The sequence below is a fragment of the Photinus pyralis genome, unplaced genomic scaffold, assembly GCF_008802855.1.
Source record: "Photinus pyralis isolate 1611_PpyrPB1 unplaced genomic scaffold, Ppyr1.3 Ppyr1.4_LG9, whole genome shotgun sequence".
In the NCBI taxonomy this organism is placed as follows: Eukaryota; Metazoa; Arthropoda; class Insecta; order Coleoptera; family Lampyridae; genus Photinus; species Photinus pyralis.
Window position 1 is genome coordinate 13228497 of NW_022170878.1, and position 14147 is coordinate 13242643.

The window sequence follows — 14147 nt, forward strand, 5'->3', positions numbered from 1 at the left end:
TCAAATTTCTATTTCTCAATTACAGGTTTAAAAACTTCTAACGAACGGGGTACTACTCGGTTTACGGGGGCGTGTGTAATGTTCAAAAAAATTTATTGCTCCATATTTAATGGGCTTTATAGAGACAGATATTTTACAGTAGTTTTTGAATTGTCTTAAATTTGGATCCCCAAGTACAGTAGAAAAAGGTTGCATAATTTAAAATCTTTGATTTGTTTTCGTTTTGGTGATAGTTTCAGTTGAATTTTTGTGCCAATTTCCAAAAAATTGGCGCTTTTGGAGACGTAGTTCTCAAATGATACATGTTTGTCCTGGTCTTCCCTACCACACGTCGCTCATGAAAAGGCTTCATTCCAAAAACCCAAAGTATTTTTGACTGGCAAGCTCTAATTCTTCTCATCCAGAAAAAACCCGCAATTCTTTAGCGCATTTTCCATAAGTTGATCAGTACTACTAGTGACCTAGTTACAAGCGACAAAAGACGTACTGGGGGGGGCTTCGTTCACTTAGCCCCCCCCCCCATGTTTTTTTTCGAATTTCTAAAAAACGATAATGGCGCAAGAGTTATTATCGGTGGCGCATATGAGCGCATAACGAGCGCATTCATTTCAAAATAATACGACTATGAAATCTGGGGGGGGGGGGGGGCAAGTTAACGGACCCAGAAAACCAAAGAATTCCAATTACTTCCGAAGATAGGCCAGAAAAACCGTTTTCGTTTGTATTTTTGTCTGATATTATTTAAACAGATACAAAAAAATAAATAACACTTCCTCATTGCAACTTTTTGAGCTCCACAAGACCGCGTTAAGAGATATTCAATACAACGTTTCGTTTCGGAGAAATCATCATCAACTTTCGTTTTTTATATGGCCCGCAAAAAAATTACATACTGTATTAAGTAGCATTTTTTTATTACGAACAACGATGTCCCACAAAAAAACAAAAGTTTGCAACCCTGTTGCTTTCAACGGGATATTTTCCAAATCTTACTCCATGCTTCTCTAGAATTCCTTGTTCCCTTCGATTCCATTGTTTTCTATTTCCCTAAGATTCCCTCCCTATATTGCCAGAAGTTCCTCCGAAAGTAAAGTTTCCGCATATATGCTGAGAATTCTTTAATTCCGGCTGCATATCTTATTGCCCCTTTCTTGCTTTAAGTTTTCCTATATTTTACAAGATAATTAATTGTATTTCATTAGAACTTGTTTCTTAAATTACTATTTTTCTAAAATTTCCCCTATTTCTTAGAAATTTTGTGTTAGCTCCACAACATTCCTCGTTCTCCAAAGTTTCATCCCCCAAAATGTCTCCGATATCTTCGTACGGGAAATTGCTCTCTAATTTCTGCAGTATTACAGGGTGTTCGATGAATTTTGCCGAGAAGTCCGCTCACAAACAGTTGCTTAAAATTAAACGGGATAGTTTAAGACAATAAAATTTAATTAAGATACAAGAAATTACAATGATATGTCAATTTTGATTAATAACATAAACGGTGGGCACAGCGACAGTCGATGGAACGGTACTAAAGCCCCACCTGCAGATTCGGAACGGGCGGTCGCGATTTCCCAAAGCGGGAACGGAAGCACAAATTAATTATCGGTATCTAGCGGGAAACAAAACAAAGACTTTTATAATTATCGGGATGAAAACCTTGAAATTAACGGGAATACGCAAAACGGAAAAAGATCCCAAAGTACGGAAAGGGAACAACGGAATTTCCAGTCCGCCGGCGTACTCGCGTGATAACGTCCAAAAATTAAAAATCTGGGACCAGCCTTGAAATTCATGCCAATTAAGCGCGCATCATTTGACACTAGCACATAATCAGACGAGGTTTTCCGCAACATAATTTATTAACGACGGTTAATTATACTTGACCAAATGCCCTGGCTGACATTCCGAAATTCGGTATGTCAATTAACCCGGACTCCTGAGATCAAGCGACAGGTCACAGGGACCTTGCCGGTTGCTATCCTAGTTTTAAACTAACACACGAAACTACGAAGGGAAGATCATAATATAATCTAATTAAAATTTCCATGCATTCCTCAAAAACGTTTTTGTCCTGCAAGGTTGATTTCAATTTCCCTAAAGCTTTTTACTTTATCTTAAAATTTGAAAATACCACCCCCTTAAAAGTTGAGTATCTTGTTTGTAAAATTTCCGCCCTATTTTGTAAAAATTTCCTCGTGTATAGAGTTTTCTAAAAAAAGGTTTGAGCACGACCTAACATATCATGCTTATGTCTGGTTTAGATTTATGAATATGTCCAATAAAACGGGGGAAACTGACATGTAAATTCAAGAATCTTTGTCGCAAATTAAACCCTTAGACTTTCGGGTAACGGTTTTAATACATCACTCTATAGTGCGACAATAAAACTGTACTAGAATCTCGTACTTTCCTAAAATCACCTCAATTCAAACTAATGAGTAATAAAATTAACCACGCGCGTATATTTCCCCGTCTTGATGTAGGTCGTAAATGTTAAGATTGTAAAACGGGCGGCTTAAGGGATGTGCTGTGTCTAAATAACGGAAAATACAAATATTTTATTATTCGCATTCTTTCACCATCTTTGTCAAAATAAACACCGGCGGACATTACTTTGGCCCTCATCTCCTTTAAAATTCACCCCAGCATTTATCCCCTGTCAAGATCGAAAATCTTCAACTTGAGACGCGAATTTTACTTCCATTACGCGAACAAATAAAAGCGCAACGGAATACCTATTTAATTACACGCGAAATGAAGACAAATTAGATTTTGACAATGTTTTACGAAAAAGGGAAAGACGACACTACACACAACTTAATTAATTTAAATTTAATTTAAAGTTATCCTAGAAAATTTTATGAGAAATGAACATATTTAACTTGGGAGAAGAGGGATCCATTAGGGATTCTCTCAAGTTTCTGGTTATCTGGAACTCGGTACTCAGACTAAGGTTTGTAATTTGACCTGAATTCTTCCGCGCCATAAAACCGAAATACCATTTCAGTCGATACAGTACATTTCACAAATTGCGAAAACTGTTCCAATTCATTCTAACGCCCTCTGGTATCAAAACGCTCGTATTTATCGCTAAATAATACAGAGAGATAATTGAACTTGGAAAGTTTGAAAATAAAATAGATAAATCATCCCTAAACAGATGGGCGGACGTAAGTTAACGAATGCATAATTCGCCTGCAGGGAGGCGGTATATGGAACTAAGGCCTTCTTTTTGTTGTGAACATTTTCTGTTTCGAACCACTTATTAGTAGATAGCGTGTGGGAGGATCAATCCCATTGTTAATGGAGATGTCTACTTAATATTCATATATTTTATTTTTTTTCTCTACCAAACTTCGTTTAAAATGTAATTATGTTAATATTTTTTTACGTTGTCAAATGAAGCCGTTTAATTAATCACGTTTGAACGTTTCTTTGCCACGTATTTTACGCTCTGATGTAAACTAAAAAAAACACAAAAGAATCAATAATTTAACATTAATTAGTAACGCAGCAACGACTCTGCCTCAAAAAGCCACATTTTTAAGTCATACTAATAAAAAAGGGATATACAATTTGTAATTCATCGCTATTCCGAGTGTTGACGCTGGCGCCATAAGCGAGGTGACCAAGGAATAACTGTTTTTCAGTTTGATGTTTCAGAAAGAATGGAATTGTCAGAATTGTAAAATAAAAACGATTGTGTGCATGTGAAATATTTCATTGGTCCTTCGAAGCCGAATTTAAATTAATTTGTTAAAAAAAGGGGTCAACACGTAGTCGGAGAAATATTCATCCAAAGAGGCTTCCGCAAAAACAACGGGGCTATAATCGTTAAGTAAATCTGTAACAATTACAATTTGATGGTATCAAAAACTAATATGTGATCACCCGTTAAATAAATACCAAAATTTACCTTTGGAACTACAGGTCGCAACGGCCTTGTTGAGCTCAATAAGGGAGCGTATACTGCACATGTGTAAACAGACAAAAACCCAACAAACAAGAGGGGTAATGATCGCACTGCACAAAATATCGCGAATAGCAATGTAACGTCTGACATTGAGGCAAATCGTATACTGAGAACTGCAATTAATACTTGAAATGACTCAATAACTCGATGACTAACGTATCATAAGTACATACCGAAAAAATGGCCTTAAAACTAGTAAGATAAATCCGCAAATAGCGTCAGCGCCAGTATATCCCAAAAATGGTCGACGATTAATTAAATTGTCAAATGACGCCATTTTGTTTTCTTGTAACGAGGTACCCGTTTTGATGCCGAGATATGTAACAAATTTTAGTGACCACTCTGTAGAAGGCCACCGGGTATTGTGGCGGTTGAAATTATTTATTTTGTGTAGGATTTAAGGTAATTTAATTTAAGAGAATTTATAGAATGGTGTTTCAGCCAACAAAAGCAGTAATTAAGTCACCATTTGAAACTGGTCGCGGCAAGATATAACTTTATTCTATTCTTTACAGCATCCGAAAGCAGATGAAGGCGAATTGATATTTTGAGATTTCAGCGCCGTTAATTAATTATTTATTAGTCCAGGCGAATTAACCATTTTTTAGGCAAAAAAAGAAAATTGTTAATGGAGCTTTGTGAAGTGGATATGTTAAAATGGTCTATCACAAATACAAAAAAAATAATTACGGGAGCAGGGAAGTGGGAGTAAGTTTTTGGGGAGGGTGAAAAGGGGTCAAAACCGTATGACGGTAATTTCCGGCAAAAGTTGAGATCAAAGACAACAGTCTACAATGGAAAAGTTGTAGATCGTGAGAAACTCTACAACTTTCTTTCCAGTCACTTTCTCGCAAATAACCGAAAAAATCCCGGAAAACCGTGTTTTTTGTTTTTTATTGTTCAGTTCTGCAGAAACGATTTTTTTTAAAGAGACTTGGTTGAAATATACTTTTTTATAGTTCAGTAACTCCAAAATTTCAATATGAAAAATTAAGAGGTTTCCGAAATAATCGTTTTTTCGGAAAAAAACTTTTTTTTTAAATGAAAATTGTTTCAGAGATTTATCGTAGTTTCTATTGAATGTCATTTTCCTCGTGTTTATGTATACGTTTTGATGAAATAAAAAAATATGGTCCCTACTGAAAGAGAGGCTCAAAAAACGAAAAAATTCCAAAACGACTCCAGCATTCGATTCTTTGGGAAAAATTGCAAAGAACCTATTATTTCATTGTTTGAACACTTACTTTCTTTATAGTATTATTATAAATATTTAGGTCTCAAAATAGAGCTTCATATGACTGTGAAAAATAAGAATCTTTTCCAATTTTTTGTGCATTTTTGCAAATTTATTTGTAAAGAGGTAGCTTTTAATCTCACTTTGGCCGGCGGGCTGGCTGGCTGACAGTAAATGCGCGGCCGTAGAGAAACGCTTGTAGAAAGACGAGGAGTGTACGTGTATCTACGGGGGCCGGGTGGAGAATAAAACTGGCAAATAGAATGCTGATTTGTCACACAAAAATGCCCTTTGATCATAATTCATTTCATAATTGTTGGTAGATGTATGAACAATTTATATCAAATTAGGCAAGTACGTAAAACCCAATTTGTTTCTATTTTATGATCTATTATTTCATTTGAATATTTCTAGTAATTCTATCAAGGAACAAAGTCTCTGTTTAAACAATGAAATATAGTTCCTTTTGTATTTTTTCGGTAGAATCGAATGCTGAAATCAGTTTTTGACCCATTTCCAAAATTTAAACGAATTATCAACATGTACTAGAAAATTCAATGTTACTGAAGTCGTTTTTGAAGATTTTTCGTTTTTTGAGCTTCTTTAAATAGGAACCTCGACAGGAACTATAATTTTTTTAATTTCATGAGAAAGTATAGACAAAAACGAAGAAAATGACACCAAATAGAACTACTCACGATAAATCTCTGAAGGACAATTTTCATTTGAAGAAAAAAGTGTTTTTCACAAAAAAACGAATATTTCGGAAACCTCTTAATTTATTAAACTGTAAAATTTGTAGGTATTTGAACCATAAAAAAGTATATTTCAACTAAGTCTCGTTAAAAGAAAATGGTTTTTGCACAAATGAACAATAAAAAAAAACAAAAAGCACTGTTTTCCGCGATTTTTTCGGTTATTTTGAGGTTATGTGAGGAAGTGACTGAAAAGAAAGTTATAGAGTTTTTCAAGATCTACAACTTTTCCATTGTAGACTTTTGTCTCTGATCTCAACTTTTGCCAAAAATTGCCGTCATACCATTATCACCCCTTTTTACCCTCCCCAAAAACTTAGTCCCACTCCCCGGTTCCCGTATTTATTTTTTTGGTGTTTTTTTTTCCTAAAAAATGGTTAATTCGCCTGGATTAATAATTAATTAACGACGCTGAAATCTCAAAATATTAATTCGCCTTCATCGGCTTTCGGAGGCTGCAATAATAATGTTAATGTCTAAAAATTTCTACATGTTTCGGCATCAAAGCGGGTGCTTCGTTACAAGAAAACAAAATGGTTTAAGGATCATAAATCTATAGAAGTTGGTAATATTGTCGTCATCACGGAATCAAGTAAGCCAAGAAACGTGTGGCCGAAAAAACAAATTGTCACAATTGCAATTCATCCTGGGAAAGATGGAAAGGTCAGAGTCGTTGATGTGAAGACAGCTCAAGGAACTGTCAGACGTCCTGTGGTCAAGTGTTGTGTACTGGATGTGACCGGAAATTCATTGAAGGGAAGTAATGTTGGCAACGCCGCCATACCTGTACATTCGAGAACTAATATCAAGATTTTTCAAACTTTATATCTAAATTTGATTTTCTGATCCGAATTCTTTATAGAAAACTGTACAATTGTGATGACCCCCCCCCCCTCCAACATTTAAAATTTTAACTGCCTAAACATGCAGGTAGAGCCACACATCTTTGGGGCACACGTCATCGATTTATTTTTAAAAATTGGGAATATTTATGTGCAAAACTTCATCTAAAACCGTACTTATACACGGTGTCCATTTTTCGAGTGCCACTATGGGGATCTCACTTATCTTAAGAGATAGAAATTTGGTTAAATTGGGGCAAAGTTGCAAATTTCCGTGCTGAATAAAAATCTGAAAAGAAATTTGAAATATCTTCAATAGTTTAAAAGATATCGCAAAAAAACGAAAATTTCTGATTTCCGTTTTTAATTTTTTTTTGGTAAACTAATCGTAGTAGACATTTCTAATTGACACATTATTCGGACACTTTTTAATGGAGATTTCACATATGGCATCTTGTTTTTAATTACTTTCAAGATGACGGTGAAACACGTGGCAACTTTAGTTTTTCTTATGGGCGCCATATTGAATTTTTACATTTTGGGATTACGTCTTTTTTTCTCTTTACAACGATATATCACACGGTAGTACAGTATCACATTTTTTTTTTAAATACAATTTTTATTTTTTTGAGAAGAGTGCTTTGGAAAAACAAAACGTTCTTTTGTTGTAAACAAAGGTTTGACAGTTTGATCCATCTGTCTGGTTGCAGCATTGTCAGAGAAGCACTCTTCTCAAAAAATTAAAAATTGTATTTTTAGGAAAAATAGGATACTGAACCACCATGTGTGTGATATATCGTTGTAACGAGAAAAAAAAGACGTAATCTCATAATGTGAAAATTCAAAATGGCGCCCATAAGAAAAACTAACGTTGCCACGTGTTTCTCCGATATATTGAAAGTTATTAAAAATAGGATGCCATATTTGAAATCTCCATTAAAAAGTGTCTGTCTAATGTGTTAATTAGAAATGTCTACTACGATTAGTTTATCATAAAAAAATTAAAAACGAAAATCAGAAATTGTTTTTTTGCGATATCTTCAAAACTATTGAAGATATTTCAAATTTCTTTTCAGATTCTCATTCAGCACGAAAATTGGCAACTTTGCCCCCATTTAACCAACTTTCTATCTCTTAATATAAGTGAGATCCCCATAGTGGCGCTCGAAAAATGGACACCGTGTATACAGTTCTGCTGATTTGAACACCGAAAAACACAAATTTTAAATTTGAACCCCCTTCGTACTCTCTACCCACCCCAATCTTTTGAAATTCATTGAGACTTTCAGATCGAAATAATCGAATACAGGAAAAAAGGTCTGGGAATGTATTTTTTCTAAGGTTACCCTAAAATGCATTAAATTGCATTCTGTTTAAAGAGCGCAAACTTCTCGTCTCAGAAAATAGAAAAGAATTTCGTAAAACTGCCAATAAACTTCCATACGTATTAGGTTTGACAAGTTGCAGTAGTCAATAAACCCTCGACGATCGACACATTGCATAAAAGAAACATCTCGAGTTGTTTTCCAAATTATTTATTCAAATAAGTCCGTATTTTTCGAGTAGATTTCTCGCGCAATCGAGAAGAGCAGCGCCATATACGCGCTTAGAATTTAATTTGGAATTAATTTAATCGAGCAGTGAAAAGCACATAATTTGGAGATGTTCGTGCAAGAAGGCCTTATTAAATTAAAAGGAATCATAATAAAGTTGCTACGATACCCGGACAATAGCCGTTTTAATTATGGATATTTGAACTGGGAAAATGCACTTTGATTTTAGGAAGAAGAGACAAACTAGTCTGAACTAATTAAATTATTTCGCTCGAGTCAGGAGCGCGACGCGTTCAGTTTGTCTAAATTAGTCGTAATTATTTAAATTTTGCCTTAATTCGTTGAGAAATATAAGCGTAACGTGAAGGCGAAAAAGTAAGTGGCTCAATTCGAGTATATCTTCGAGGAGCTGCACGCCTTCAAAGAACAATACCGCAATGAAAACTTTCACAATTTGTCTGTTAAAAGTTTGAAGAAGAAAAATAAAAGTTTCCCTACACTACTTCTTGAATTTTGGATTTTTTTGCGGTTTGCTTTATGTTGGTTAAACTGGAACGACGGAGGGTTTAAAGATAAATTCCGCGGCGCAGTTTAAACAATGGCCGATAAAATTTCTCTTTGTGTCGCTAGTTTGAATAGTTAATGTGAATAAACCGAATAATTTTCTACAATACGTACGTTACGAATTTATAAATAGTTCGCAATTGAGAACAATAGAAATGTTCGAAAACATTTTTGAGATTTTGATGTAACCTGTCAATTCCGCATGTGTGCAGATGAAAACTCTCATATATAGACTGCCCTTTACAATAATAAAATTTCCATATTTCATTTTAATTAGTTTCGTTTCACGCATTTAGAATCGCACATTTTAATCTGAGGCACTCGAATATAATGGATATATCTGAGGGCCGATGTATTTTTGTGGGGGTTGAAAAAAAATGTCGATAACGCCGTGAAAAATGTTTGCGAAGTTTGTGCTACATTTCTTATACATGTTTTCGACGCATAAATTTTTCCAAACGTACGTGATTCGCAGATGTAACGTTATGTAATAAATAATTACCTACCACTTTTAGGTTTATTCCAGTACTCGTCCATTTCGCGTAATACTTCGTGCTACATATAGATATAAATTCTTAATCTTTCTTGTGTACGATCTACCTTATCCTTTATTTTTGGTATTGAATATGTCGAATCCATAAATTTACTCGTATGCTATATATAATGTGTCCGGCCGTCCGTCCGAATTTGGTAACAGACAGCTAAGGACTAGAGCTCGGACGAACTCAAACAAACAAATTCTTACAATCTTTTAAAAATGCAAAGATCTAATTCCTAATTAAGCTCAAAAATCATATCCCTGCTGGCCAGATAATTAAACCTATCTTAGGAAACCATATGATAAGTAATTCTACGCGAAATAGTAAATATCTTACAATCCAATGCCGATTACATTTATGTCTTATTTATTTAGGTTATTACCTTTAATGGTTTATCGTTACTTTAACACTGTACTACTTTTATGTAGGTACTGTTCACAATTCCGAATTCAAAATATGGTTGGACTCCTTTTGTACTTGTTTTACAACCGGTCTTCACGCATGAAACGTTTTCGCCCTGTATTGTACTGTTCCGATTTAAGTTTCATCTTATGTCACATTCTGAGATAAAAATAAATGTGGATACTTCGACCACATGGTAAATTACCACGTTAACGATACAATACGAATTTTTTTTCATATACACAAATTTTCCACCAAACCAGGAGTAAAAAGCAATTACTTTAATAAGAAAATTTTTTTTCCCGGTCGATCTGAGGCAATTTTTTTTTCGGGGCTCAAAATAAGGCAGTGTATAACCTTCCTTTTTTACCAAAAATCGACTACACCAAAATTTCTCGAGAAAACACTTTTTCTTTTCAATTTTGAGGCGTAGAATCCAAAACAATTCGTACTTTTTCGATTAGACTTCTCAATCAAAAGTTATAGACTAGAAACCAATTTCGAAAGAAAATTCAAAGGGCTGTAACTTTTGAACTAGTAGCCCAATCTTCGAACTGTTAGAAATTATGGATTCTACAGGGCACATTCTATAAGAAAATTTTTTTTCACGGTTGATCTGAGACAATTTTTTTTCGAGGCTTAAAAAAATGCCGTCCTTTTTTACCAAAAATCGACTACACCAAAATTTCTCGGGAAAACACTTTTTCTTTTTAATTTTGGGGCGTAGAATCCAAAACAATTCGTACTTTTTCGATTACACTTCTAACACCAGATTCCGCGAAAGCACAATTCCAGGTGTACAAGTGTACAAGGTGTAAAGTTAGAAATACCAAACAACCCTACTTTGGGTTTATTCCTTCCCACTATACGTTCTTTTAAAAAAACGGTGAAATTTGAAAATTGTTTCTAAAAAATTAAAGGCAATGTTATTATTGAAATTAAAGGGATGGTATACGTAAATTTGATGTGTGTCCAAACACCTTTAAATAGATTTTATTGCAAACTAGCAGGTGCTCTAGTATGGGTTTGATTTTCTTTTATTTGTAGGGTTGAGAGCTGAATTTCGTTAGGGTTGCTCAGTAGTAAGTAGGGTGATCTCTTTAGGGAGCTGGTATTCCAAGATTTGATTGTTTTAAATTTCAATAAAGTCAATTCGCGGGTCCAATTAAAAATGAGACCTCTAGCGGCAATAAAAAGAACGAGAAAAAGTCTGAACAAATTCCTGAAACGCTTAGATAGAGTTAGATAAAGTTTTTTGATATTACCGCACAATTAATGTAAAGAATACTTAGTTGTATCAACCGCCAGAGGAATCACACCTTCCCCAAATAAAACAAAGGTAAAGCAGAGGGGTAAGGCTAAGAGGGCAAACGAGTTTGGTGAATTTGTGAACTAAATATCTTGTAGGAGTAGTTAAGCTTAAGGTTTCTTTCTAGAGCTGAGGGTTGTAGTCGATTTCCAGGGTTAGGCAAGCATAAAAGGTTCTAGATCTTCTAGATCTAAATGCTTCTAGAAAGAAACTAAAGCTTTGTAAAGAGTAAGGAGTCTACAAAATCTATCTGTGACCTAAAAAAACCGTTAGACAAGACCTGGGAGGGAGATCGAATGCTCTAGAATAGTGCTGTAGAAATTCTTCAAAGCGCAGGTGAAGAGACAGACCTAGATGACTCTTACTCTTACACCAAATGCATTCTAAACCTTCGTTAGAAGTGTGTTTTAAGCTGTTTCTTAAAACCTCCTACAACCATTGCAGCATCACCTTTAAAAAATTATCAAAGTCCTCGTGTGAGATCGAAGGGACTTGAGCGCATTTTTGTGTGGAAGATCAGTATTCTATTAGCCACTTTTGACTCAACCATGAATAAAAGATCTTGTCGAAGGCTACCACATTCCCTTTGACGGTACCCACTTCCGACGTCCCGTTCACCCGCAATTCGCGTTTGAAGATTTGACTCCACCATCAGTTCGATCTTGTCGGTGCATATTTATATTACACCCACATTTTGGTGGATTTCGCTAAAAACTTTCCACAAGATAGTACTTAATTTTTGGGGGGGGGCACTTCTCATTGCTCGAGCTTCTATTGGCGACACGAGAAAGAGAGACAGCGATTCGAGATTTACGAAACGTTAAAACGCGTGACAGAATTCGCAACGGAAGGTAAAAGGTGCCCGAAGTTGACTACCTCTCGAAGACACGCGCGCGCGCGCCTTGCAAAAGGTCGTTAATTTCGCCCCTAGGACAAAAAACAAAATTCCGCCACGCAGGAGTTGTGCGCGTTTACAACATCTTTCCGACGACACCAATTTGAAAAGAATCGGACCAAAACTGTAGTAGAAGATAGGAAAAAACTGAAAAACCTTCACGTTAGTATACTACGCTCGAGGATGACGCCCAGATGTCGCCAACCCCACATCATGTAGCCCTGTCCCTAAGGTTGACAAATTACACGGCTTGTAGATACACGTACACCCGTTGCCTTTCTACAAGAGTTCTTCTACGCGCCCACATTTGCTGCCAGCCAGCCAGCCAGCCAGCCAAAGTGAGATTAAAAGCTACTTTTTACAAATAAATTTGCAAAAATGCGCTAAAAAAGATGTAGAAGTCTTCATGCCGGATCGAGAGCCTCTAAAAAAAAACCTTAGATAATTCTATAAGTATTAAATGGGTTTTTCAAGAATTTTGCCAGCATACGAAATTTGATTGCCAATTCCTCAAAAGCTAACATGAGGTTGTTAGGAGTAACAGAGAAAGAATATCGAGTCCTCTCGTGCTGGAGGGGGTATACATACTCCCCAGAACCCTTGTTATACATTCGTTCCTCAAAAAATGGCTGGGTCTGTCCGTTTCTAAAATATCTATTAAAGGGAATCTGATGTTCCTTCATGGAGAAAAAAGTAATGCCGGGGGGGGGCTGGAGGTATAGAAAACTCCCCAGCCAGCATAGGAACATTTTTTTTCTCAAAAGTTAACATGAGGTTGTTCGGGGTAATAGAGAAAGAAGTATCATGTCCTCATTTGCTAAGGGTACTGCTTGGGAGGGGGGGGGGGATTATAATATACTTCCCAGACCCCTCCCCCTCAGTTATACGTACTTCCTCAAAGACATTGGTATTTGTATATTCATACATAGGGAAAAATGGCTCGTTTGACATTTTTTAAAAAGTATAAGAGTCTGACTGCTGTTGGGGGCAAAAGCAATACCGGGGGTCTGGGGGGTCTGGAATATTCCCTAACTAGCATACAAATATTTGATGACTTTCTCAAATGCTAACATGATTGTTAGAGGTAATAGAGAAAGAATTATCGAGTCCTCTTATACTAAGCGCTTTTGCGGAAAATCGTAGTACAGGAGGGTCTGGGGAGGTATGAACATACGAAGTGTCCTCCTTTACTGTAAAGTAGTAGTAGCTGGGACGTAGGGTGGAAAGTAAGACACCTAAATCGACGTGTTTTTGCAATTTTGGTTTTAGCGCATTTTTTCAAATTTCTTGTTAAAAGGTAGCTTTTAATCTCACTTTGGCTGGACCAAATGTGCGTCCGTAGAAGAACGCTTGTAGAAAGACGAGGAGTGTACATGTACCTGTTGGAGCAGTGCAATTAAGAACTTTAGGGACGGAGATATACAGGGTGTTTTTTTTAAATGGGCCATACGACAATGTAAAGGCGTTGAGTTATTTAAAATGGGCCATAGGGAAATTTACATTGCGCAAATTGTTCTCAAATCTTGGCCTTGCGCTTAGTTATTTCTTGGAAAAAAAGCTGTTAATTTTGCAAAAGTGTAAGGCACTAGCGGGTTCAAACAGGGAGGAATGAATTAATCGGTCTTGAACCGTCGTAAAGATCACGTCAAAGTAACAACGATTTTTTAGGTTCGTGTGGAAGATTGGTGAAGTTAGGTCAGGAAATCCGTATTGGAAATTAACAAAAAAAAATCGTTTGTCAATCAAAGGAGAATCGAGTTTTGAGTTCACAAAAGAAACGGCGCAAATTTAAGTAAAGTTCGTAATGGTGATGTAAGAAGGAACCATATCGAAGAAAAAATACGCGAAATTTCATTTGAGATTATGGACTAACATGAAGGAAAGTTCACGTAGTGCATCGTAAAAAAACAATGCAATAGAAATTCGTTCAGTAAAGAAAATTGGGTTAGAGTGGCAGTAACAATTACTTAACAAAACGTTACGTTTCCAAAAGTCCAAAATTGGAAGTAGCGACGACTAAATAATTTGTATGGAAAGTGCTTACGTGTATTGCTACTGTACAAACTCAAAATCGATGGACC